A 25,061-nucleotide genomic window follows, 5' to 3' on the forward strand; every position below is an offset into this window, starting at 1 on the left:
GAAAAAGGGTTTACAAACTTCTAATAGCCATGGAACTTGTTTTCAAATAAAATCTTACACTGAAGTCCAATAGTATAAACCTAATACAAGTAGAAAGCTAGAATAGACCCCTTATTCAATCCCTTCTGTCTCTTGAAGAGTCCCTTAAACAAATCAATGAGACTCTTAAGGCTCCATAGCGGAAGTATGGAAACTACTCATTCAAACAATATGTGGAGTTTATTATGTACATCATAAGTTCACTCATGGATAATAATAGTTGGATTTTGAAGCACTTTTATTCTGAGTGTGGTACTAAATGCAAATATTTTGGATTTTAAAAGTAATCAGTTCTTACTGTACATAGAAGAAAGCATGTTTGATAGATTTACCCTGTGTTCAGTTGGTAAATAATATCTATTAGAATTATTGCCCAAGATACGTGATTAGGATTTTGATGGGTTAGCATTTCATGACAAAGTTACTTGGATGCATTCATTTCTGATAATATGACAGATGAGAGATCCTGAAATCTGCCAGGTAGAAAACATCTAGCAATATGGGGGATGGGAATACACACATACTTACACACACTCACACATACACACTTACTTACACACACTCACACATACACACTTCTAAATCAGTGGAAGAGAATGGAATAAGATAAGAATCATCCAAGGCTAAGAACAAAGAAGAAAAAACCAGTTTATAAAGGAAAATAAGCACCGAAATTGCCCTAAGTGCAGATATAAGGCTGTGTGACTAAGAGCTTCCACACGAGGCAGTTTGTATGAAGGAGGGGACTGTGAGCTAAGCCACGGGTTCTGCAGAGTAGATTGCCTTAGTCTTACCCACATAAAACCGAGCACAAGAAGGCTTGTACTATATGTGCTTGCAAAGTCAACTGTTTCAGGAATTTTGAAAGTTGGTTAACTTCACATTGGTGGCTTGAAATAAAGCTATGGTGAGAATATTACACTACAGAAATCCATATAGGCTATAAATCAGGGCCTCTTTTTTTTCCCCCCGGACAGTCATTTCTTAAACATTTACCAGTACATCACTGGCTACTTTATAATAAAAAGCCCGACTTAACACTAAACGAAAATCTCCACAGAGAGCAAACAGCAAAGGAAAATGTCTGTTTTAGTCTAAGCTCTATGTAGAAGGGGGGAAAAAAAACAATAAAACTTCCTCTGAGACTTCAAGGTCAACTTTAGCTCTCAACACATTTAGTCATGAATGCATATAATTATGTAAAGAGAAAATATTTCTAAGGCAAAAATTTTACATTAAAATTTAGAGTTAAATTTTAAATTACAATCTAGAGCTGGGTCAGGGATGGCATAAGATGAACCTAAAACATCTTGTGCCAGAAAGCAAGGAAGTGATCAAAGAATGATGAGGACATAGCAAATGACACAGAACCAGTTTGACAGAGCTCCTGGTCAAATCCAGGACAATCTGTATCATATCAATACAATAGAATGTTATTTAGCAATAGAAAGAAATAAGCTACTGACGCCCACAACAATATGGGCAAATCTCAATTGCATCATGTTTAATGAGACAAAAGGAGAACATTAAGACTACATACCGTATAATTCCACTTACATAAAACATCAGAAAAAGGAAAACTATAGTGAGAGAAACATATCAGTTGTTGCCAGGGGTCAGTATTGAAGGGCAGTGGACTGACTCCAAATGGACATGAGGGAACTTTTTAGGTGATGAAATTGTTCTCTTTTATGACTGTGGTGGTGACTTCCTCAATAAAGAGGACGAAAAGAAAAAAAGAGGAAAGCTATTGTCACTATGTTAACATCAAACAAAATAGACTTTAAGGTAAGAAGCACTACTGGACAAAAAAGGACATTTCATTATGATGAAGGCTCAATCTGCCAGGGAAATGGTAGAATTCTAAAGCTGTATGCCTCAAATAATATAGTTTCACTATATGCATAAAGCAAAAATTCTAAAAACTAGAAGGAGCAATAGATAATTCCGTAATCACAGTGAAAGTCGTTAATATCTTTTCCAATAACTTTTAGAACAAGTACACCTTTCACACAAGAATGAGTAAATTAACAAACAATTGGTAACAAACTTGACCTTACTGACACCCAACCACTGCAGAGTACACATTCTTTTCATGTGCATATGGAATATTAATCAAAATCAGCGATTTCTCAACATATTTTAGATAACTGAACTCATTCACAGTATGTTCTCTGAACACAGTGGAAATAAGCTAGGAAAAATGTTGACAAGAGATAACTAGAAAATCCCCAACTGCTTCTGTGATATAATAAAGAATATATCTGATCTCTTTTATTGGTTCCTGGTTCATGGCACAGAGAGCTTCAAAACCCTTGGAATCTCCCGATAGGATTGTCTTTTGTTTTTTATAGTGAGTCACTTTTGACTATACCTGAGTTTATGCTATAAGGTCACTCATGGTGAGCTCTTAGATAGTGTCAAGAGAGGAGCTGACCACATCAGAAAAAATAAGCACCTGATTAAAGGGTCCGAACTTTCAGCCCAATTCCTTGACTTCAGGGAAAGGAGCAGGCTTTTGAGTTCAATCATGTAGCCAATAATTTAATCCATCATTACTGTATAATGAAACCTTGATTAAACTCTGAACACAAGGCTCAAGAGAGCTTCCTGACTGGTGAATATACTGATGTATATATGTATATATAGAGAGAGGGTGGCTGCACCCTAACTCCATGGGGACAGAAACTCCTGTGTTTGGAATCCTTCCAGTCTTGCCCTATGTACTGCTTGTGGTTGTTTATTTGTAACCTTTATAATAAAAAAGTAAATGTAAGTATGGTGCTTTCATGAGTTCTGTGAGTCATTCCAGTGAATTACTGAACCTGAGGGAATTATGGGAAGCCCTGTCTTTGTATCCAGTAGGGTAAAAGTGCAGATGCATTGGAAAACCCAGGATTTGCAGGTAGTGTTTGAAATGGAGCAGTCTTGTGGACCCTTAACTTTTGGGGTCTGTGCTGCCTTCGTGAAGCTAACGTCAGGATTGAATTGAGGTGTCGGACACCTAGATGGTGTCAGAGAATAGATGTCAAAATGTAATGTGGAAGTTAAGAAATACACCTCTTGGGCTTCCCTGGTGGCGCAGTGGTTGAGAGTCCGCCTGCCGATGCAGGGGACATGGGTTCGTGCCCCAGTCTGGGAAGATCCCACATGCCGCGGAGCGGCTGGGCCCGTGAGCCATGGCCGCTGAGCCTGCGCGTCCGGAGCCTGTGCCCCACAATGGGAGAGGCCACGACAGTGAGAGGCCCGCGTACCGCAAAAAGAAAAAAAAAAAAAAGAAATATACCTCTTAATAATTTATGGATTAAAAAGAAAGACTATTGTATTTTAAAACATTGGGAGGTACAGTTGACCCTTGAACAACACAGGTTTGAACTGTGCAGGTCCACTTATACACAGATATTTTTCAATAAATATATTGGAAAAAATTTTTGGAAATTTGCAATTGTTTGAAAAAACTCACAGGTGAACTGTGTAGCCTAGAAATATTTAAAAAATTAAGAAAAAGTTAGGTATGTCATGAATGCATAAAATACATGTAGATACTAGTCTATCATTATATAGACATAAGTGAGTGAATTTAACATAAAGTTAATAATGTTAGTTTTCTTACTGTTTTATAACGTTACTTTCAAAGAATACTGTACAGTATGCCTCTCTGTCTCATAATTGGAGAAACTGCCTATCAGCTTATTATCACAGGTGTTTTTTTAATGTAACAATGTTTTCAATACTATATTATGAATATGACTGTAATACTGTATGCCATAAAAATTGTATAATAATTCATTCATTGGTGTATAGTCTGGGCTATCATAAAGCAATCTTATCCATTATACTAGGATACCATAAAGCAATCATATTGCTGCTTCTCTGTTATCAATGCATGAATGGCTACACCTGTAAATAATTATGAACTTATTTTTCACATTATCTTTTCATTTTTGATATCTAGTGTTAGTAATACATATAACATCTACAATGTTTTGTATCATATAAGAAAATATTGATGTAGATACTGACAGACGATTCATCTTATAAACAATGTAAGCTTACAGTATTGATAAATACAGTAAAGTACTGTAAATGTATTTTCTCTTCCTTATGACTTTCTTAATAACATTTTCTATACTTTATTGTGAGAATACAGTATATACTATATATAACATACAAAATGTATAAATCGACTTTTTATGTTATCAGTAAGGTTTCCGGTAAACAGTAGGCTATTAGTAGCTAAGTTTTGGGGGAGTCAAAAGTTATATGCAAATTTTCAACTGTTAGGGGTTTGCCACCCCTAACCCCCGTGTTGATCAAGGAGTCAACTGTAATTAGAAGTAAATTATAATGTTATGAACACAGCATATCAAAACTTGTAGGATACAGCTGAGCAGTGCTTAAAGATAAATTAATAGACATAAATGCATATCAGAATAGAAAAATAAAGGCAAAAAAATCTAAATTTTTACCTCAGGAAGCTAGAAAAGAATAGCAAACCAGAACAAAAAATGTAGAAGAAAATATATAATAATGATAATAGAGAAAAACCAAAGAAACTAAAAAAAGCATATTATAGGAAAAATTTTAAAGCTAAAAGCTGATTCTTTGAAAAGGTTAATAAAATTGAAAAATTCACCAGGACTGATTAAGAAAAAGAGAGAAAATACAAATTAACAAAAGAAAGAATAAACAGATGATGTCACTACAACTCCTACAGAAATAAAAACAAAACACAAAAAAATTAATATTACATGACACCAAAGACTGTGACAATTTAGATGAAATGAGCAAATTTCTGGAAAAATACAAAACTTTTATCAAAACTCTCAAAAGAAGAACCAGAAAATCTGAATAGTCCAGCATCTATTAAAGAAACTGCATATACAATTTTAAACTTTCTCACAAAGAGAATTTCAGGCCCAAATCACTTCACCATTCAATTTTTCCAAACTTCTAAAATAAAAATAATATACCAGTCTTGGAGAAATTCTTTCAGAAAACAGGTTAAAAAGGAAGTCTTCCTAACCAATTTTATGAAGATGATGATTAAATGTAATGTGGGATCCTGAGTGGGACCCTGGAGCAGAAAAGACATCAGGCAAAAACTAAGGAAATCTGAATAAACTACGGACTTTAGTTAATAATAATGTGTTAGTGTTGGTTCATTAATTATAGCGAATGTACCATACTTATGTAAGATGTTAATAATAAGGGAAACTGAGGAGGTATGTGGCAACTCTCTGTACTGTCTTCTCAATTTTTCTGTAAATCTATAACTCTTCTAAAAAACTGTCTATTAAAGACCTTGAGATAAGAATATTGTAGAAATATAATAAATATAGGGATACTACAATAAAATGACAGCTTTTATATTGAGATAATTACCAAAAACAAACATACAAAAATAGATCTTAAAATAAAATAGACGTTTGCATCCTAATGTTCATATTAGCACTATTTACAACAGCCAAGACATAGAAGCAACCTAAATGTCTATCAACAGATGAATGGATAAAGAAGATGTGGTATATATATACCACACACACACACATATTCAATATATGTGTATATGTATATTTATTTATACATGTACACACATGGACTGTTACTTAGCCATAAAAAAATGAAATAATGTAATTTTCAGCAACATGGATGGACCTAGAGGTTATCATACTAAGTGAAGTAAATCAGACAAAGAAAGGCAAATATCATATGCTACCACTTATGTGGAATCTAAAATATGATACAAATGAACTTATTTACGAAACAGAAACAGACTCACAGACATAGAAAACAAATTTATGATTACCAAAGGGGAAAGTGGGGGAGGGATAAATTAGGAGTTTGGGATTAACATATACGAACTACTATATATAAAACAGATAAACAACAAGGTCTTACTGTATAGCACAGGGAACTATATTCAATACCTTGCAATAAACCATAGCGGAAAAAATATATATACACACACATATATGAATCACTTTGCTATACACCAGAAACTAACAAAACATTGTAAATCAACTATACTTCAATAAAAATAAATAAATAAATAATAAAATAGATTTTAAGGCTGAAGAGTATTAGTAGGGTTAAAGAATGTCAGTGTATAATGATAAAAGCTTCAAATCGCCAGGGGGATATAGCAAATCTAAATCTGTAAGCACCCAAGATACAGATTCATCTAAAATATAGATTCAAATATCTAAAGCAAAATTGGACCAACCTATCAAAAAATGTATAAACTTGCCATCATAATGAGAGATATTAACTCACTTCTCTTACCATTTGATAGATCAAGTAGACAAAAAAGACAGAATATAAAATATTTGAACAATATAACTAATAAACATTATCTAGTGGATACACATGGAGCCCTGTACCCAATAATTGAAGAACACACATTCTTTTCAAGCACACATGAGACCAAAAAACTGATTACATATTGAAACACAGAGAGAGTAAAAATGAATTCTAAAAATCAGTTTCATAGAGATTACTTTTCTGGCACCAAGAGAATTAAGTAAAAAACCAATAACAAAAAATAACTTAAAGCTTCAAGTCTGGAAATTTTTTAAAAAGACCTTTAAATTACCATTGAATCAAAGAAGAATCATAACATCACTATATATATCAAGTGTGTGTGATGTAGCTAAAGCAGTACTTAAAAAACTACAGTTGCAAGTATGTTTATTAGAAAACAAAGAATGGCTGAATAATCATGAACTAATTATATAACAGAAGTTAAAACAACAGAATAAAATCAAAGAAGGTAAAAGATGTAAATAATAAAAAATATGGATGGAAATTAATGAAATAAAACTATAATAGAATCAACAAAACCAAAAGTTTATATGAAAAAATTAACAGCATTAACAAAATGTTGTCAACACTGATCAGAATAATAAATAATAGAGCAAAAACACCAAGAGTAAAAATGTAAAAAATGTAAAAGAACTAAAACATAGCAGATTAAGGGAATAATCAAGAAGTTACCAGGAACAAGTTTACACAATAAATTTGAAAATTTATTTGAAAAACTAACTGAAGAAGTAGGAGGAAAATACATATTATTCTGTAACCACAAAAAATTGAATTCATATTTAAAATTTTTTCTATGAATAAAATTCTAGGGCTGATGGCTTTAGAAGGTTAGTTTCACCAAACATTCAAAAATCAGATAATTACAACCTTATACAAATTTTTCTAAAGAATTGAAGAAGAGGGAATGCTCCCTAACTCATCCCGATCGATCCCCGACTGGAAAGGACAGTATGAGAAAGGAAAATCAAAAAGTCAGTCTTACTCCCAAACATTTTTTTTAAAACCATCAAATTGAACTTAACATTATATGAAAAAGACAGTATTTCATGGCCAAGGGTGGTTTATCCCCGGGATGCAATGTTATTTTAACATTAGACAATATGACAGTGGAAAGGGGCATAGGTAAACCCCCTGTTAAATTTCCTCTCCTGTGCTCAGAGTAAAAATTGAAAATGGATCTCCTCTTGCACAGAACTATGGGCACAGTGATAAGTCCTGTGTGATACCATGAAACATCCCGAGGAATCAGTATTTTCAGACGTTATATCTTTGCATCTATTTGGTTTGAGGGATAAAAATATCATCTTTCTCCACATTCCCTAATCAGAAGCATCTTCCTCACAGAATTCCAGTGTCACCGTCCAACCATTAGACACCACGAATTTGATTTAAAGGGACCATTTCCATGGGCCTCCGACTAAGGGTTATTAATCTGTAAGCACATACCAGTTTGCTAGATTATGTTCCCACGACAGCTAGCTGAGACCTAGAATCTGAGGGAACAGGACATAGGAATACAATTCCCAGTGGGAGGAGCTTCAGAAAATTGGGCCCTTCAGAGGATGAAAATAATGATCCCAGAATCACTGCTGTACTGGCACTTCCCTTAGCTCACAGCCTTATTAACGTGATGGGTGGGTGTTTTGGCCAGTACCACTATTCAAAAGTTTACAGAGTATTTAGTCCAGATATAGGATCCTGCATATCACATCAGATCAAGAAACCCACTTTACAGCAAAGGAGGTGTGGTGGTGGGCATGTAATCAAGGGATCCACTGCTCCTCTGGCATCTGCACCACTCAGAAGCTGCTGGCCTGATAGAACATAGCACTGCCCAGTTGAAGGTACAGCTGAGGCTCTAACTTGGAGACGATGCTCTCCAAGGATGGGGCACCATCCTTCAGAATATTCTCCAAATCAACACCCTGTATATGGTGTTGGGTCCTTCAAAGGTAGAATGAAGGAAGCAGCAGTGATCCCATTTACCATCAATCCCAGTGACCCTCCCAGGGATTTTATTTTTCCTGCCCTTGTAACTCGGCAATGCCAGCGTGGAGGCCCTGCTTTCCACTGGGAGACATCGAAAGAGTCTAATCAAAGTTAAATCTATGGCTGCTGCCCTGCATCTTCAGGATCCTTGCGTCTGGGAACCAGAAGGCTAGGAGAGGAGCCATGCTCTTGGCAGGGATCACTGACCCTGATTATTAAGAGGAGGTGGGACTGCTGGTGCACAACGGGGACAGGGAGGAAGACCTTGGTATCCAGGTGATCCACAGGACGTCCCTGTGAAGCAGCCACAGCCTGAGAAAAGCATGGTAACCAGGGATGAAGGTCTGGATCACCTCTCTAGGGAAGCCATCTAGCCCAGCAGATCTACTAGGTGAGAACAAGAGGAATTTAGAATAGAAGGTAGAGGAGGGAGATAATGATTATCCATTGTTATTCTAACACCAGTTGCAACTGCAAGGACTATAGTTTGTCCCACTAACATTTCACAAGGTTTGTCCACGAAAAAACCAAAGAAATCCTGAAGGAGTTGTTTCCAGATGGGATGATCTTATTATATAAACAGACCACCCCATGCAAAAGGATGATTGTAGCAGATACTGTGTTACACTGTACAAATCTCCTCCTTCAGGATTGAGTCCCTCATTGCCCTAGTGGCTGACAGTTCAAGGTGAAGTCCCTACCTAGGACCTATCTCAGTCAAAGGAAGCTGCCTCACCCGAGGCTGTCCCCCTTCCTGGATGCCGCATGCATCGCACGACTGACTAACAGTGTGGGTACAAAGACCTGGTTCCTTTACCTCAGCTCTGAAGGACCACCCCAGCTCCAAAGAGACCTTTTTTGTGACCCCATAACTTCCCCCTCTGATCAATCCTGCTGCCTTTATTTCTCACAGCTGTTTTTCCCAAGAGCACCCCCTGTTGGGGTGCTTCCAGCACTCAAATCTTTCTTGACAGAATGCAAATAGCATAAGTGCCCTTCTACTGTTTAATGAAGCTAAGATGTTTGAATATGTAATATGAAATAGAAAAATGTCTCTTTACATAGCAAATCTTTCCTATTGACTGATACTTTCATTAATAATTTAGATAAGCGTATGGAAATCTTAGCATTCAGTCTTTCATTAATTCAAAACCCTTTTCTTTATCACCTATAATGTACAGAACAATTTCAGCTCATGGGAATGCAGAGATGATTTAAAAACAGTCTCAAACCATACGGAGCTTACAATTAAATTGGAAAAAAGAAGTATATGGGGAACTTAAATATATAAAAATAGGCTCAAACACAGAAAGAACAGTATAAAGAAGTCTGGGGTGGGAACTTAGATCACTTCCAGTTGGGTATATCCAGTAAGTTTTCTTGCAGAGGGTGCCATTTCAGCTGGCACTTGGAAACAGGTGTGAGGGGGATTGTTGAGGAAGAGGTAAGTGCACCTTGAGCAGAGAGAACTGAATGAGGAAAGGCATCAAAGTGTTGCAATGTGGGGCTTACGTACGTGGGGCAGCAACTGCATTTGGCTGGGTTTGGGTTGCTGAGAGAGACGGAAGGTAGACAGCCTGGAAGGAGAGCTTGGGACTGCATTGTAAAGGGCTTTGAATGCTTGCTTAAAAATATTGAACTGTATACAAGTAAGAGAGAATCAAAGAAAATTTGAGCAAGCGAGTGATGATCTCAGATCTGTGTTTTAGGACAATAGCCAATGACCTGCGATCAGGAGGTGTGAATTCAATTCCCACCTCTTCTAGCTGTGTGTCCTTGAATAAATTTTATAACCTCTCCGTGTTTTGGATTCCACGTCTGGAAATAAAGCTAGATTTCAACTATTTTTCTTAAGCAAAGGGATAAGTTACTGACAATCAGAGATTATAGGGAATGCTGTCTCTGTAATATAGGCATTGATAATATATTGTCTGCTTATTAACAGATTCTCTGTTATTTTAATATTTATTAATTTATTGGCTGCAACGGGTCTTAGTTGTGGCACGCAAGATCTTTGCAGCATGCGGGATCTTTCCTTGTGGCTAGCGGGCTTCTGTCTAGCTTGTGCGGGCTCCAGAGCACACAAGCTCAGTAGTTGTGGCACAGGCTCTAGAGCGTGCAGGCTTAGCTGCACCCCCCAACCCCGGCATATGGGATCTTAGTTCCCCGACCAGGGATCAAATCCCCATCCCCTGCAGTGGAGGGTGGATTCTTAACCACTGGACCACCAGGGAAATCCCCCAGATTCTCTGCTTTGATAGACCCAAACTGTGGGGGGGATCCTTTCATTCTCCCAACCTGAGACATCAGTGAAGGCATTGAGTAGTTATGTTCTAAGATGGGAACTCTGAGTCCTAAACACCTCTGCGTGCATGTGTGTGTGTGTGTGTGTGTGTGTGTGTGTGTGTGTGTGTGTGTTGGTAGGGCTCAGGGGAGGCAGTAGAAGTGAGCGATGTCTTGATTGGTTCTTAACAATAATGGCTGCCTTGTATTACAGATTTACTATGCTCCAGACACAGTAATAAGTGCTTTAAACATATTTTCTCATTTAATCAACACAGTTTTGTAAGAAAAGTCCTGGGGAACATTAGACCACTTGTCCATGCATCTGCTATAAAGATGTTAGTAGGGAGAACAAAGCTTTATGACTATATAACTAAGGTATTTACCCCTTATATAGTGACTGGAAGATTCTGATTATAATCAATTAACTTAAAGAGTCAGCAGACACTGAGCCTACATGTAGTTAACTGATGGAGCAGTTAAAAGGAGCAGAGTTCAGTCCCAAGTTGACACTCTCCTCATTTTAAAATGATGAGAAGTTGTTTTGGATTCTAGCTTGGGAAAAGGAGTAAAGATGATTCATTTACTAATTTGCTGAATGACAGATATTTGAGCTGTGCATTGGTCACTGATGCTGGAGGAAATATATTCTTCCACGTTATTTTCTTTAATCTCAGAAATGTATCATGATTTTAATAATCCCGAGTATTTCTTTATGATACTAACAATAAGCCCCATTTTCCATCTCATCAGAAGCATCCAGGTTCACTGTAAACCCTTCAATCTCTCTGAGCTTCAGTTTTCTCATCTATAAATAGGAATAATTCTTAACTTGCAGAGATATTGTGAGCATTAGAAATAATGTGTGCAAGACACCTCATACACTGCCTGTCACACAGTAAGTGCTCAGTTAAAGGTGTCCATCCAATCACTCCTGCTTTACTTTCTATATAAGCAGATGGCTATAATTTTGCACAAGTAGACACATGCTCTTTCATTATAACATCTTCCAAACTATTTAGTTCCTTTATCATAATAAACGAAGAGACTTATAAACGTCTAATGGAAAAAGCTCAAGACACTATCTTCACGCTAAGATGTTGTGACTTGTAAGACTTTTGTGATGCGAACCCTATATAACACTTTTTTCAGCCCTCTCACCAGTTCCCTATCTGCAACCTTATATGGCAGCTAAACTTAGCTACTCGTACCGCTTCTACACATGATGTTTCCTCACGATACTGAAATGACATTTTCGTATTTTTATGCCTGGCTAATTCCTCTGCAAGCATTATAGCCTCCATAAAGTCTTCTACTCTCCATTCCCACCCCATTCCCCTGGCTGAATTTGGTACTTTTCTCCTGGGTTTCCACAACATTCCATGCTTACTTTGGCATGCTGAGTAACACACTGAATTGTTACAGATGGTTTTCTTAATTATTTCTCCCACTAGACAAGAAATCCTTAGTACTGGGGTATGTGTTTCTAATCTAAATATTTTCAGAGTCCTATACAGTCCCTGGCTCATGGTTGGTGCTCCACTAATGTTAATTGTTGAATGAGCATGAGGTGGGGTAACAAATGTCAATCATTTCCTCTCTAGGGACTAGTGCTATCAACATGGTACCCACATTCTTAAGGATTCTTATCCTTAAGAATGTAATGATAAAAAACATACCCTTTGCTAGTAAAGGCTTTTGGTTCTGATATTGACAACACGATATACATTTTGGAATAAACAGAAGTCCCTCATAATGGTAAGTCTAAGTATCTCTAATAACTGATAAAAAATGATACTTATTAAGGGATTTATCTAAAATTTTCCCAAAACCATATATTCAACAAGTTAACTAAAAGTCAAGCTAACAAAAAGTCAAACATAATAATATTTAATTTGGAGGTCCCAAACCATCTTCATTCAAGTTTTAAGGGACTACCTCCTGATTTAATATAAGGATTTTATTACCAAGTGAGTTAGTTCATAGCTACCTTATTTCTTTTCTTTTCTGATTTGTTAAACTTTAATCTTAGCTCCTTTGCTAAAATCTTTCTAGCCTAAGGAATTGTAATTTTTTATCTTGTTTTTTTTCCTTTGAAATCTGAAGAATTTTCAACATTTTGATTGTAATCATCTATAATGGAACCAAAATAAAGTCTTTACCAGTTAATAGGCCAAGAAAGGCATTTTGGGAACTTGAATTATGATAAAATATAAGCTGAAAATATTCAAAGTTGTAAACATAATGTGAATGTATAGTTAGGAAAATCCACTTGGTGATCTCAGGCTTGTAAATAACTCAGAATGATCTTTTCTTGGTTAAAAGCCAGTTTGCTAAATTCTATGACTATTTTTGGGAAAGTATGTATTTTAAAGGCCATGAAAAAAATCTAATGTTTTTCTTCTCTCTTTACTGTGGTCTTTTCCCTTTTATAAAGCCTGTCCTGTTTCACCCACAAGAGATTTTTTTAGAAGCGATTTTCTGGAAGAAAGAGAAATTTTCTTCATGCATATCAAAGAACGTGCTCTTATTGTGATGATACCATGGTATATCATGGCAAAAGCTAAAACTGTCTGATTTTAATCTACAGTTTTACCATCCCTGTGATGTGACTCCTTTTCAGTGTATCTATTTACTTTGCTTACAGTGTATCTATTTACTTCCCCCTTTCTGGCTACAGCAAGTTCTAGTTGAGATCATTTAGATGTAGGTGGTGTTGGAATCACCAAGGATAAGCTGCAGTGCTTTCTGCATGATAAGCTGCAGTGCTTTCCGCATGACTTGTCCTCCTTTCCACATTGATTCTAGACACGGAATTTAAGTGTCTCATGGTGGAAAGCATACTAGTCCAAGAGTCAAAACCACATGTTTCTGGTACTTCCTAGTTGTTCTTACCTTGTAAGTCTGTAAGGCTTCTACTGATTGTAGCACTATTATAAGGTAGAGGCCCCTTTTGTCTGAAGAGTTTTAAAAGGATTATAGTGGTCATGGTAGTTGATTTCCCCACAACATTCCTTCTCCAGATGATTAATCTAAGACAGTGGTTTTCAAATTTGGCTGTACATTAGAGTCACCTGGGAAATTTTTTAAACTCTGGGTGCCCTGGCTACACCCCAGACCAATTAAATCACAAACTCTAGGGGTTGGGTCCAGATACTCAATTTTTTTTACATTTTCCCAGTGATTCCAGTGTGCAGTCAAGGCTGAGAACCTTTGATCTTGGGAATGCCATGACCTTTGTTAGTAACCAGTTTATGAATGAGCATGTGATCCAATTCTGGCCAACAAAGTGCAAAGCAAAGGCTGCAGGATAGCTTTGGGAAAAGATTTCCTTCCCCCAAATGAGACAAGAAATATAAAGCAACTTGTTAAAAGCATGACGTTGAAAACACCTCTCAGAGGCAGACAGAGCTGCCAAATCAGACAAAAGTGCAACTAAAACATGGAGCATGCCCAACCTCTAAGCTTCCAGTTACCCAAGATTATAAATTTTCTTATTGTATAAATAAAATTCACAGTTTTTCTGTTATTAGCAATTGAAACATTCTAAGCAACTTGCTCCAAATAGGAAATATTGATTTTACTCCTGGCTGCTATAACTCTAGGTCTGTGATTCTCAAGCCTGGCTACATGTTAGGATGAGTATCACTTTCAAAAAAATGCAAAATCTTGAACCACACCCCAGACTTACTGAATCAGAATCTTTGGGGCAAAACTTAAGACTATATTTTTACAAAACTCACCAGAAGATTTAAACACGGCCAGGGCTGTGTGAGAATAACTACTTTTATAATAAGGAGAGAAAATAAAAGAAAATAGAGTTATTACGTCATGCAAATTAGGATGATTAGAAAGAATTTAAAACATTATATAGTATGACTTTATCACCTCACAGGTGCAAATATTGAGGTCCAGAGAAGTGAAATTATTTGCTTCTAGAAAAACATCTGTTTCTTAATACAAGTACAAAAGTTATGTCTATATTTGCATTTTGGTCTTTCTGCAACTGAATGTTTCTTTTGTTCTGAATCACTGGATTGGGATGTGGGCTTATAGATTGTGGACATACTTCTTTAAACAAACCAGCTTGGAAACTACCTGAACTAAATACTAAAAGATATATCAATATATTGTTCAGCTAACATGTAACTTATACCAGAGACTTGTTTCATGCATTCTTGTGCTCGGAAATATTATGAGTTAATTCCATTGGCATTTCCTTGCCCTTTGCTCTGCTGAGGTTGAATGTGGTTGGAAACCAGAGGTCTAGGGGGGAAATTGCCAATAGTTGAAACAATATCTCCTGTCAGGTTTGTTTGATCTCTTTGTGTTTATTACCCTTTAGATTTGTCCTTGGATACTTTTCCCCTACATTAGGATTCTTTAGCTTTCTACTGAGACCATTTTAGATAATTGACACCATATGAAAATTGGTGTTTAGGGTGGGGATTCTTATCTCACATACCAACTTCCATAGAAAGTCTTGTACGTTGTATCACCAGTGAGAAAAATCTGCCTCTACCTAGCCCAATACTGATATAATAATTATTATATTATAATAATGAATACAGTACCCCATTCTGAAGGGAGCTGCAAACAGAATGTCTTCATCAATTAGGTTCACATTTATAGGGAACTTGTACGTGGCTACTATAGTGTAAGTGGCAAAGTTCAGCATGTTGTTTCTGAGATGCAGTAATATATGCCTTCTCCACAGTCCATATAAAATTTGATGTTATCCGGGTGAAATTGTGGATCTTTGGACAGCCCTACTATTTATGGATTCTGTATCAGCTCAGAATCTGAAGGATGAGTATGTAGGGGTCTATGCTCTTCACACTTGGGTTATCTTGGAGTATGATGGATAGTGGTTTGGAGCTGTGGTCATGGAGGATTCATGCTCCTAATAAATATAATAAAATAATGTTTTTAAATTTTAAAATATTAGTACTTTGTTTCTGTTCTCCTGTTTCCAAGATTTTATCTTTTTGCCCCCTCAGAGCTAATCTCAAGGAGATTTGAGATACTAAAACTCAAAACATTGGCCATAAAGTAGGAAAATAGAAACCAGAAAAGGAAGCCCATTCTGTTCCATCCCTTTAGGCACCTTGGAAACTTTATGTAAGAAGTGTTAGGGAAACTGAGAATGTTTGGAAAATACTCAAATGAATACAAATTTAAGGTATTTGTTAAAATACTATATTGGTACAGCAATATCTTTGCATTAGAAACAATATAACCTCTGTGATAGCAAGAGTTAAGCCTAAATTAGTGTTTTCCAAAGTATAGTCTGCAGAACAATAATTATGCACAATACAAAATAAAGTTACATGAAAAATTTTAAGTGAGTAGTCTGGGGAAATTGAGTTAAACAAGACCTTTCAAAGTCTTTAATACTCTACTATAGAGTGTGATCATCCAAAAATGAGGCTCTAATCTGCCACCTTTTCCAAACATATTTGAGCATGTGATCTTTTTTTTAATGAAGCATTTTGCAGGAGTAAAGCTGATCTGTATCCTTCTGTGGTATCTCAAGGACCACAATAAAGACTTCTCTGAGGTGAAGTGGAGTGGATTTCTGAAAACAGGAGAGAAGAACCAGAGGCTAAAGGCTGGAACTGCACAGTGTGACTATACCTGCAGATAAGGAGCATTACAATGGCTCACCTCACAGACTGGATACATGTGTACACCAGTAGCATGGGGCTGCTGCTCTACCATCCCTTGAGATTTATGGGTGCCACTCAGTTATAGAAAACGTTATCTACAAATTATTTTCAGAATTTGACTTAATTTTTTATTAAAATGCCTACTTTTGTTTAAACACACAACACCCTCCTCCCCACAAAAACACACTACTTAACACCTTCCCAACAGTAGTAATACTTCCAACTGGTATCCAACAATTGAGCTCATTTTGTTGCTGTTGTTGATGTCATGAATTTGTGAGCCAACTTTCCTATGAAGATCTGGCTCTCAACCACATTAACTACCGAATGCATAAGAGGATCAAAGTGAGGCACCTCTTTCTGACTCTGGCCTTCTCGTCCAGCATTAAATTGATAACCATCATTTATTGAGCTTTCAACTGTAAAGCACCTCTGCATTACCTCTTCTCTTTATTTTTTTAAACATCTTTATTGGAGTATAATTGCTTTAAAATGGTATGTTAGTTTCTGCTTTAAAACAAAGTGAATCAGCTATACATACACATATATACCCGTATCTCCTCCCTCTTGCGTTTCCCTCCCACCCTCCCTATCCCACCCCTCTAGGTGGTCACAAAGCACCAGCTGATCTCCCTGTACTATGCAGCTGCTTCCCCCTAGCTATCTATTTCACATTTGGTAGTGTATATTAGTACATGCCACTCTCTCACTTCATCCCAGCTTACCCTTCCCTCTCCCCACCTCCTCAAGTCCATTCTCTACATCTGTGTCATTATTCCTGTCCTGCCCCTAGGTTCTTCATAACCTTTTTTTTTTTTTTTTAGATTCCATATATATGTGTTAGCATATGGTATTTGATTTTCTCTTTCTGACTTACTTTACTCTGTATGACAGACTCTAGGTCCATCCACCTCACTACAACTAACTCAATTTCGTTTCTCTTTATGGCTGAGAAATACCCCATTGTATATATGTGCCACATCTTCTTTATCCATTCATCTGCTGATGGACACTTAGGTTGCTTCCACGTCCTGGCTATTGTAAATAGAGCTGCAATGAACATTGTGGTACATGACTCTTTTTGAATTATGGTTTTTTCAGGGTATATGCCCAGCAGTGGGATTGCTGGGTCATATGGTAGTTCTATTTTTAGTTTAAGGAACGTCCATACTATTCTCCATAGTGACTGTATCAATTTACATTCACATCAACACTGCAAGAGGGTTCCCTTTTCTCCACACCCTCTCCAACATTTATTGTTTGTAGATTTTTTGATGATGGCCATTTGGACTGGTGTGAGGTGATACCTCATTGCAGTCTTGATTTGCATTTCTCTAATGATTAGTGATGTTGAGCACTCTTTCATGTGTTTGTTGGCAATCTGTATATCTTCTTTGGAGAAATGTCTATTTGGGTCTTCTGCCCATTTTTGGATGGGGTTGTTTTTTTTTCATATTGAGCTGCATGAGGGGCTTGTATATTTTGGAGATTAATCCTTTGTCAGTTGCTTCATTTGCAAATATTTTCTCCCATTCTGAGAGTTGTCTTTTCGTCTTGTTTATGGTTTCCTCTGCTGTGCAAAAGCTTTGAAGTTTCATTAGGTCCCATTTGTTTCTTTCTGTTTTTATTTCCATTACTCTGGGAGGTGGGTCAAAAAGGATCTTGCTGTGATTTATGTCATAGAATGTTCTTACTATGTTTTCCTCTAAGAGCTTTATACTGTCTGGCCTTATATTTAGGTCTTTAATCCATTTTGAGTTTATTTTTCTGTATGGTGTTAGGAAGTGTTCTAATTTCATCCTTTTATATGTAGCTGTACAGTTTTCCCAGCACCACTTATTGAAGAGGCTGTCTTTTCTCCACTCTATATTCTTGCCTCCTTTATCAAAAATAAGGTGACCATATATGCATGGGTTTAATATCTGGGCTTTCTATCCTGTTCCATTGATCTATATTTCCATTTTTGTGCCAATACCATACTCTCTTGATTACTGTAGCTTTGTAGTATAGTCTGAAGTCAGGGAGCCTGATTCCTCCAGCTCCGTTTTTCTTTCTCAAGATTGCTTTGGCTATTCCAGGTCTTTTGTGTCTCCAAACAAATTGTGAAATTTTTTGTTCTAGTTCTGTGAAAAATGCCATTGGTGGTTTGCTAGGGATTGCATTGAATCTGTAGATTGCTTTGGGTAGTATAGTTATTTTCACAATGTTGAATCTTCCAATCCAAGAACATGGTATATCTTTCCATATGTTTGTATCATCTTTAATTTGCTTCATCAGTGTCTTATAGTTTTCTGCATACAGGTCTTTTGTCTCATTAGGCAGGTTTATTCCTAGGTATTTTATTCTTTTTGTTGCAATGGTAAATGCAGTGTTTCCTAAATTTCTCTTTCAGATTTTTCATCATTGGTGTATAGGTATGCAAGAGATTTCTGTGCATTAAATTTGTATCCTGCTACTTTACCAAATTCATTGATTAGCTCTAGTAGTTTTTTGGTAGTGCCTTTAGGATTCTCTATGTATAGTATCATTTCATCTGCAAACAGTGACAGCTTTACTTCTTCTTTTCCGATTTGGATTCCTTATATTTCTTTTTCTTCTCTGATTGCTGTGGCAAAAGCTTCCAAAACTGTGTTGAATAAGAGTGGTGAGAGTGGGCAACCTTGTCTTGTTCCTGATCTTAGTGGAAATGGTTTCACTTTCTCACCACTGAGGATGATGTTGGCTGTGGGTTTCTCATATATGGCTTTTTTATGTTGAGGTACGTTCCCTCTATGCCTATGTTCTGGAGGGTTTTTATCACAAATGGGTGTTGAATTTTGTCAAAAGCTTTTTCTGTATCTATTGAGATTATTATATGGTTTTTATACTTCAATTTGTTAATATGGTGTATCACATTGATTGATTTGCATATATTGAAGAATCTTTGCATTCCTGGAATAAACCTCACTTGAGCATGGTGTATGATCCTTTTCATGTGCTGTTGGACTGTTTGCTAGTATTTTGTTGAGGATTTTTGCATCTATGTTCATCAGTGATATTGGCCTGTCGTTTTCTTTCTTTGTGACATTTTGTCTGGTTTTGGTATCAGGGTGATGGTGGCCTCGTAGAATGAGTTTGGGAGCATTCCTCCCTCTGCTATATTTTGGAAGAGTTTGAGAAGGATAGGTGTTAGTTCTTCTCTAAATGTTTGATAGAATTCGCCTGTGAAGCCATCTGGTTCTGGGCTTTTGTTTGTTGGAAGATTTTTTAATCACAGTCTCAATTTCAGTGCTTGTGACTGGTCTATTTCTATTTTCCTGGTTTGGTCTCAGAAGGTTGTACTTTTCTAAGAATTTGTCCATTTCTTCCAGGTTGTCCGTTTTATTGGCATATAGCTGCTTGTAGTAATCACTCATGATCCTTTGTATTTCTGCAGTGTCAGTTGTTACTTCTCCTTTTTCATTTCTATTTCTTTTGATTTGAGTCTTCTCCCATTTTTCTTAATGAGTCTGACTAATGGTTTATCAATTTTGTTTATCTCCTCAAAAAACCATCTTTTAGTTTTATTGATCTTTGCTATTGTTTTCTTCATTTCTCTTTCATTTATTTCTGATCTGATCTTTATGATTTCTTTCCTTCTGCTAACTTTGGGGTTTTTTTGTTCTTCTTTCTCTAGTTGCTTTAGGTGTAAGGTTAGGTTGTTTATTTGAGATGTTTCTTGTTTCTTGAGATAGTATTGTATTGCTATAAACTTCTCTCTTAGAACTGCTTTTGCTGCATCCCATTACCTCTTGTCTTTAAAACAACCTGTGGAAGTAGTCATTATTATCTTCATTTACAAGTGAAGAAACTGAATCTTGGATGGTTTAAGAAACTTGCCGAGATAACACAGCTACCTCCCAGTAAGTCTGTACTTCAATAAAGTTGAAGAAAGCGTATTGATGGCTTCAAAAGCTCAATAACAAGAAACAGTTACTCCCGATAACGTATTAATTTGTAAGTATCTAAGAAGTCAAAAATGACAGCTATTTCTCCTTCTTTCTCTTTAGGTTTGGTAAAAATCCTTTGAAATCCTCTATTCTTTGCAACGGCCAATTACACCAAACTATCAAAATGATCAAATCCAAAGTGTGTGTGTGTGTCTGTGTGTGTGTGTCTGTGTGTTAGGATGGATAAATGACAAAATATCTAAATTATTTTGGAATCAAAACCTTGCACTTATAAGCTGGTAAGCCAACCATGGGAAAAAATATATATAAAATTAATGCAATAATGGTGTTTATATTTTTATTACCCCATAATTATAACATTCCTGTGATTGTTTTTCTTTTCCTGCTGGCCTATAAAATGTTGCTGCCTCAACTTGTTTTAAACATCTACATTTGTAGGATTAGGACCAGTGATGTTTTGCCAGTTTCCGTGAAAGAGAAGCCAGCTGTACCGAACCCACCTTCTTTGATAAAGTCTTTCATTAATTTGACACCCGGCACTCTCATCTGTATTCTTTTCAGTGGAATTGTCGTGGTCTTTGACTAACAATACACTCTCTGTCATGGGAAATATGTCATAAAATTGGTTATTGTGCTGATTATTATACTTTGCTGTTATAACTTACATTAGTTATCCTCTTATTGTAAATAGTGATTTACTGCAAATTTAAGGTTCCTTATTTTTAGGCTTACATATTAAAATAAAACTTTCCACATGATCTTTTTCATTGCTATCACATTATTTATTCCAAAGGTACTTTTTATTTGTCCTTATTCATTTTGCACTATTTCAAATGCTACCAAAATTCACATTAAAGTATAGAGAAATAATTAAGTCTAGGTTTGCCAAGGAGGATTAGTGGGTGGTTACTTTTCTTCTTTCCCACAGAAGGATTGATTATAGAATTCCTGTAAATGCCAAGTTTTCAATGTGATCACATTTCTAGAAGTCCATTTTCTAGCAAGTTTTCAGGAATCACTCTCTTACGTTAAGAGAGGTATGTATGCCTGCATAAGTAAAAAGTGTCCTAACTAAAAATTTTGGGTTCATATCTAGGAACAAGAAATTGTTACTAAAAACTGTATTACCTTGAACCACCCACTTCTGTTATCAAGTAAAACACTTTTAGAATAAATAAATATTTAACAGTATATCTATTTTTTTTTCTGGCATGACCCCAATATTACTCATTATTTTAAATTAAATTATCTATTAAAACACTTTTAGCCTTTGCCTCAGAATTATTTTAATTATTTAAAAAATACGAAACATTAAAATTGTTAGTAGATATAGCCTGTTAAAGTTGGCCTCTGGGTTTGTCTGTTCTGCTTGGAAATGTTCCAGACCATTCTGACTTTGACCTTGTAATCCAGTATTTGCCAGTCAAAGCAGCATTGTATAAAGCATCCCATGTGTCTTCCTTGACCTACATCTCACCAGCTTTCCTATTCTCCCCTCAGTCTTCCCCTACCCGCAGGAGTGAAGGGCAATGACGGCAGTTCCATGATTTCTCCTTCGATTTTATAATAAAATGATGCTGGGGGAACAGGGCCAATGGACTAAATGTGGAGATGAGCACTGCTCTAGATCTGTACTGCTTATTTATTGTCTATCTCAATGCATAGTCCACAGACAATTTATAGCTGAAAACACATGTCTGATGCTTGTTTAAAATGTGGATCCCTGGATCCCAACACAGACCTACTGAACTCAGGGAAATTCTCTGGAGTCTGCAATTTTAACAGGCTCCCCAGCTGTTTCTCATGCACAGTGAAGTTCAAGAACGGCTGTTCTAGATGGCCAGACACACTTCACTGCACATGCTGCAAAAAAAAGAGGTACACTGGAGACTTCTCTGAAGATGACAAAATGAAGAGTCCCTTGAATCTCTTCCAGAGAAATTTCCCTGAAATAGTTTTAAAGCTAACAAGACCCAAAAATATCCTGGGCAAGAGCAATAAATGCCAAAAGTAAGCACATACTAAGCTGTGACATTTTAATAAGTATTTTAACCTCAAAAAACATTTTTACCTCTAAAATGGAATTACGATCACCTCCTCATAAAGGGGTTGTGAGGGATAAACAGAAAGCACATAAAGAAGCTAGCATAGCACCTAGTATATAGGCAGCACTTAAAAATTGTCCACACTTCTTCACTCTTTCCACTAAGATTTTTGTCAGCTTCTGCTCACCCGAAGCTAGGAGTGCAAGCTGAACATTTGCTGACATTATACCACTGAGGTCTGAGCCCCCTCCTTATGAGGCAATAGGGTTTGATATTGGTCCTAAACCCACAATTTTGGGGGCATTAGTTTCAGAGAACTTACACTTCTGTACTGATTGCTGGTGTTAACACAAATCTACCCTGCCTCCCATCTTTTTTTTTTTTTTTTTTTCTTTTTCCCTTTTGCGGTACGCGGGCCTCTCACTGCTGTGGCCCCTCCCGTTGCAGAGCACAGGCTCCGGACGCGCAGGCTCAGCGGCCATGGCTCACGGGCCCAGCCGCCCCGTGGCATGTGGGATCCTCCCGGACCGGGGCACGAACCCGTGTCCCCTGCATTGGCAGGTGAACTCTCAACCACTGCGCCACCAGCGAAGCCCCCATCTATTTTTTATATCCACCCAGACCTCCCAGGAACTATGATTCAGGTACTCTTCAGATACCAACTATTACTGAGGCCTAGAAGCCCCTACTGAGGCCTCTTGATCCCTTACATGTCAATGTCCACTAGCCTAAGACTCACACTCACTCCTCCACTGAGGCTCCATCCTGCTGACTCCTGTCTATAGAGAGATTCTCCTGTGGGTCCCAGTTCCCAGTTATTTCCCTGCTGGCCACAGGAACTCTCCCTCTCATCCCAGAATATGTCATAGCTTGGAATGTACACCACCACTTTCTACAAGCCTCCATACGAAATGGTAAACAGTGAATATACACTATCCCTTGCCCTTTGGCCCCTCTCCCCAAGCTTGCTCCTCTACTTATGCACTGTCTTGCCTCCAGCTTTGATTCAGGTTCCTTTCATATTTATTTACATCACAGGCTAATCAAATGAAAATTAACACACACAAAACAAGTGACAGCACAGAATGACAAAAGTTTAAACTGTGTGAAATCGACAAGCATCTAAAACAGGGGGAAAAAATACCTATTACAACTTACTGTCGAAAGAGCTAAAGTCAGGTAATTTTCAGATTTCTTTTATGTAAACACCAATGCTAACAGAGTTGTCACAGAGTGACAATTGTATCTCTCTCAAGGAAAAAATAAAAGTAAGACCCAGGAGTTTTATACCAAACCAAGCTGGGTATAAAGGGAAATAGGATATTATCTGATTTCTAACATTTCAGAAATATACCACTTGAGTGTTTTGTTTTGTTTTACTAAAAAGGTAAGCATAAAAAGAAATTCTGAATATTGAATAATATTTTCCCATTTCTAATAGATAGTCAGGGATATGTTCCCATAGGTAGCTAGAAAGGAGAAACAACAGCCACTTGAAAAGAAGTTTCTGCTTTTTGTTAGTCTTGGTGTCTTTTATTTCCCACATGTATGTTTCAGAAAAAGGTGATAAGTATGTCATCTAGTCGTATTTTGAATAAATGTTCAAATGATAACAGAGTTAAATGCTATGTCTTAGAGGAGTCTCATTGACTCCATGGTAGCTGAATATATTGGGTTGGCCAAAAAGTTCATTCGGGTTTTTTCCATAACATCTCATGGAAAAGATCCAACGAACTTTTTGGCCAACCCACATAAAGCCAATCAATACACAGAAGTTGTTTTATTGCCAATTTCCTCATTAGAATTCACAGTCTGGAAGAGTCAGCTAAGAAATTTTCAGGTAAGAATTCTACTTTATAAATTAAGAAACTGAGCTTAGAGAAGTTATTAGTCTTTTTAAAAAAAGTTTATTAGAGTATAGTTGATTTAAAATGTTGTGTTAGTTTCTGCTGACAAGCAAAGTGAATCAGTTATACATATACATATATCTACTCTTTTTTAGATTCTTTTCCCATACACATCATTACAGAGTATTGAGAAGAATTCCCTGTGCCATACAGTAGCCCCTTATTAGTTACCTGTTTTATATATAGTAGTATGTATACGTCAATCCCAATCTCCCAGTTTATCCCTCCCCGCCCTTTCCCCTATGGTAACCATAAGTTTGTTTTCTACATCTATGACTATATTTCTGTTTTGTAAATAAGTTCATTTGTACTCTTTTTTTAGATTACACACATGATATCATATGATATTTGTCTTTCTCTGGCTGACTTACTTTGCTCAGTATGACAATCTCTAGGTCCATCCATGTTGTTGCAAATGACATTATTTCATTCTTTTTTATGGCTGAGTAATATTCCATTGTATATATGTACCACATTAAGAAGTTACTAGTCTTAAGTCACAATAATAGTGATGGAAGAAATGGGTTCAAACCCTGCCTTTATGACACCAGAGTTGGTGGCTTTGACTCCTTTGTTGTCACCCCCATATTGAATGGGGAACACAAATATGCCCTATGTCATGTGCACAAAATGAAATTAATTTGTGTGCAGAATCTTCTCGTGGAGCTCTTTTGCTACCCAACATGATCTTAATTGATGTTTGTTCTGATGATGTGGTGGATTCAAGGGTCTATTTTCATTTGAGCTGCTGAGGAGCATAAGGAGAAGGTGGGGATTTATAGTCCTTTACACACTGTATTGAAAGCATATGCTTATAAATTACAGACCTTCCCTGTTAGTCTGCGACCATTTAGAAGGCATGATCTTCCTTATTTC

Source organism: Leucopleurus acutus (genome assembly GCF_964270905.1).
Source record: "Leucopleurus acutus genome assembly, chromosome: 7".
NCBI classification, from domain to species: Eukaryota; Metazoa; Chordata; class Mammalia; order Artiodactyla; family Delphinidae; genus Leucopleurus; species Leucopleurus acutus.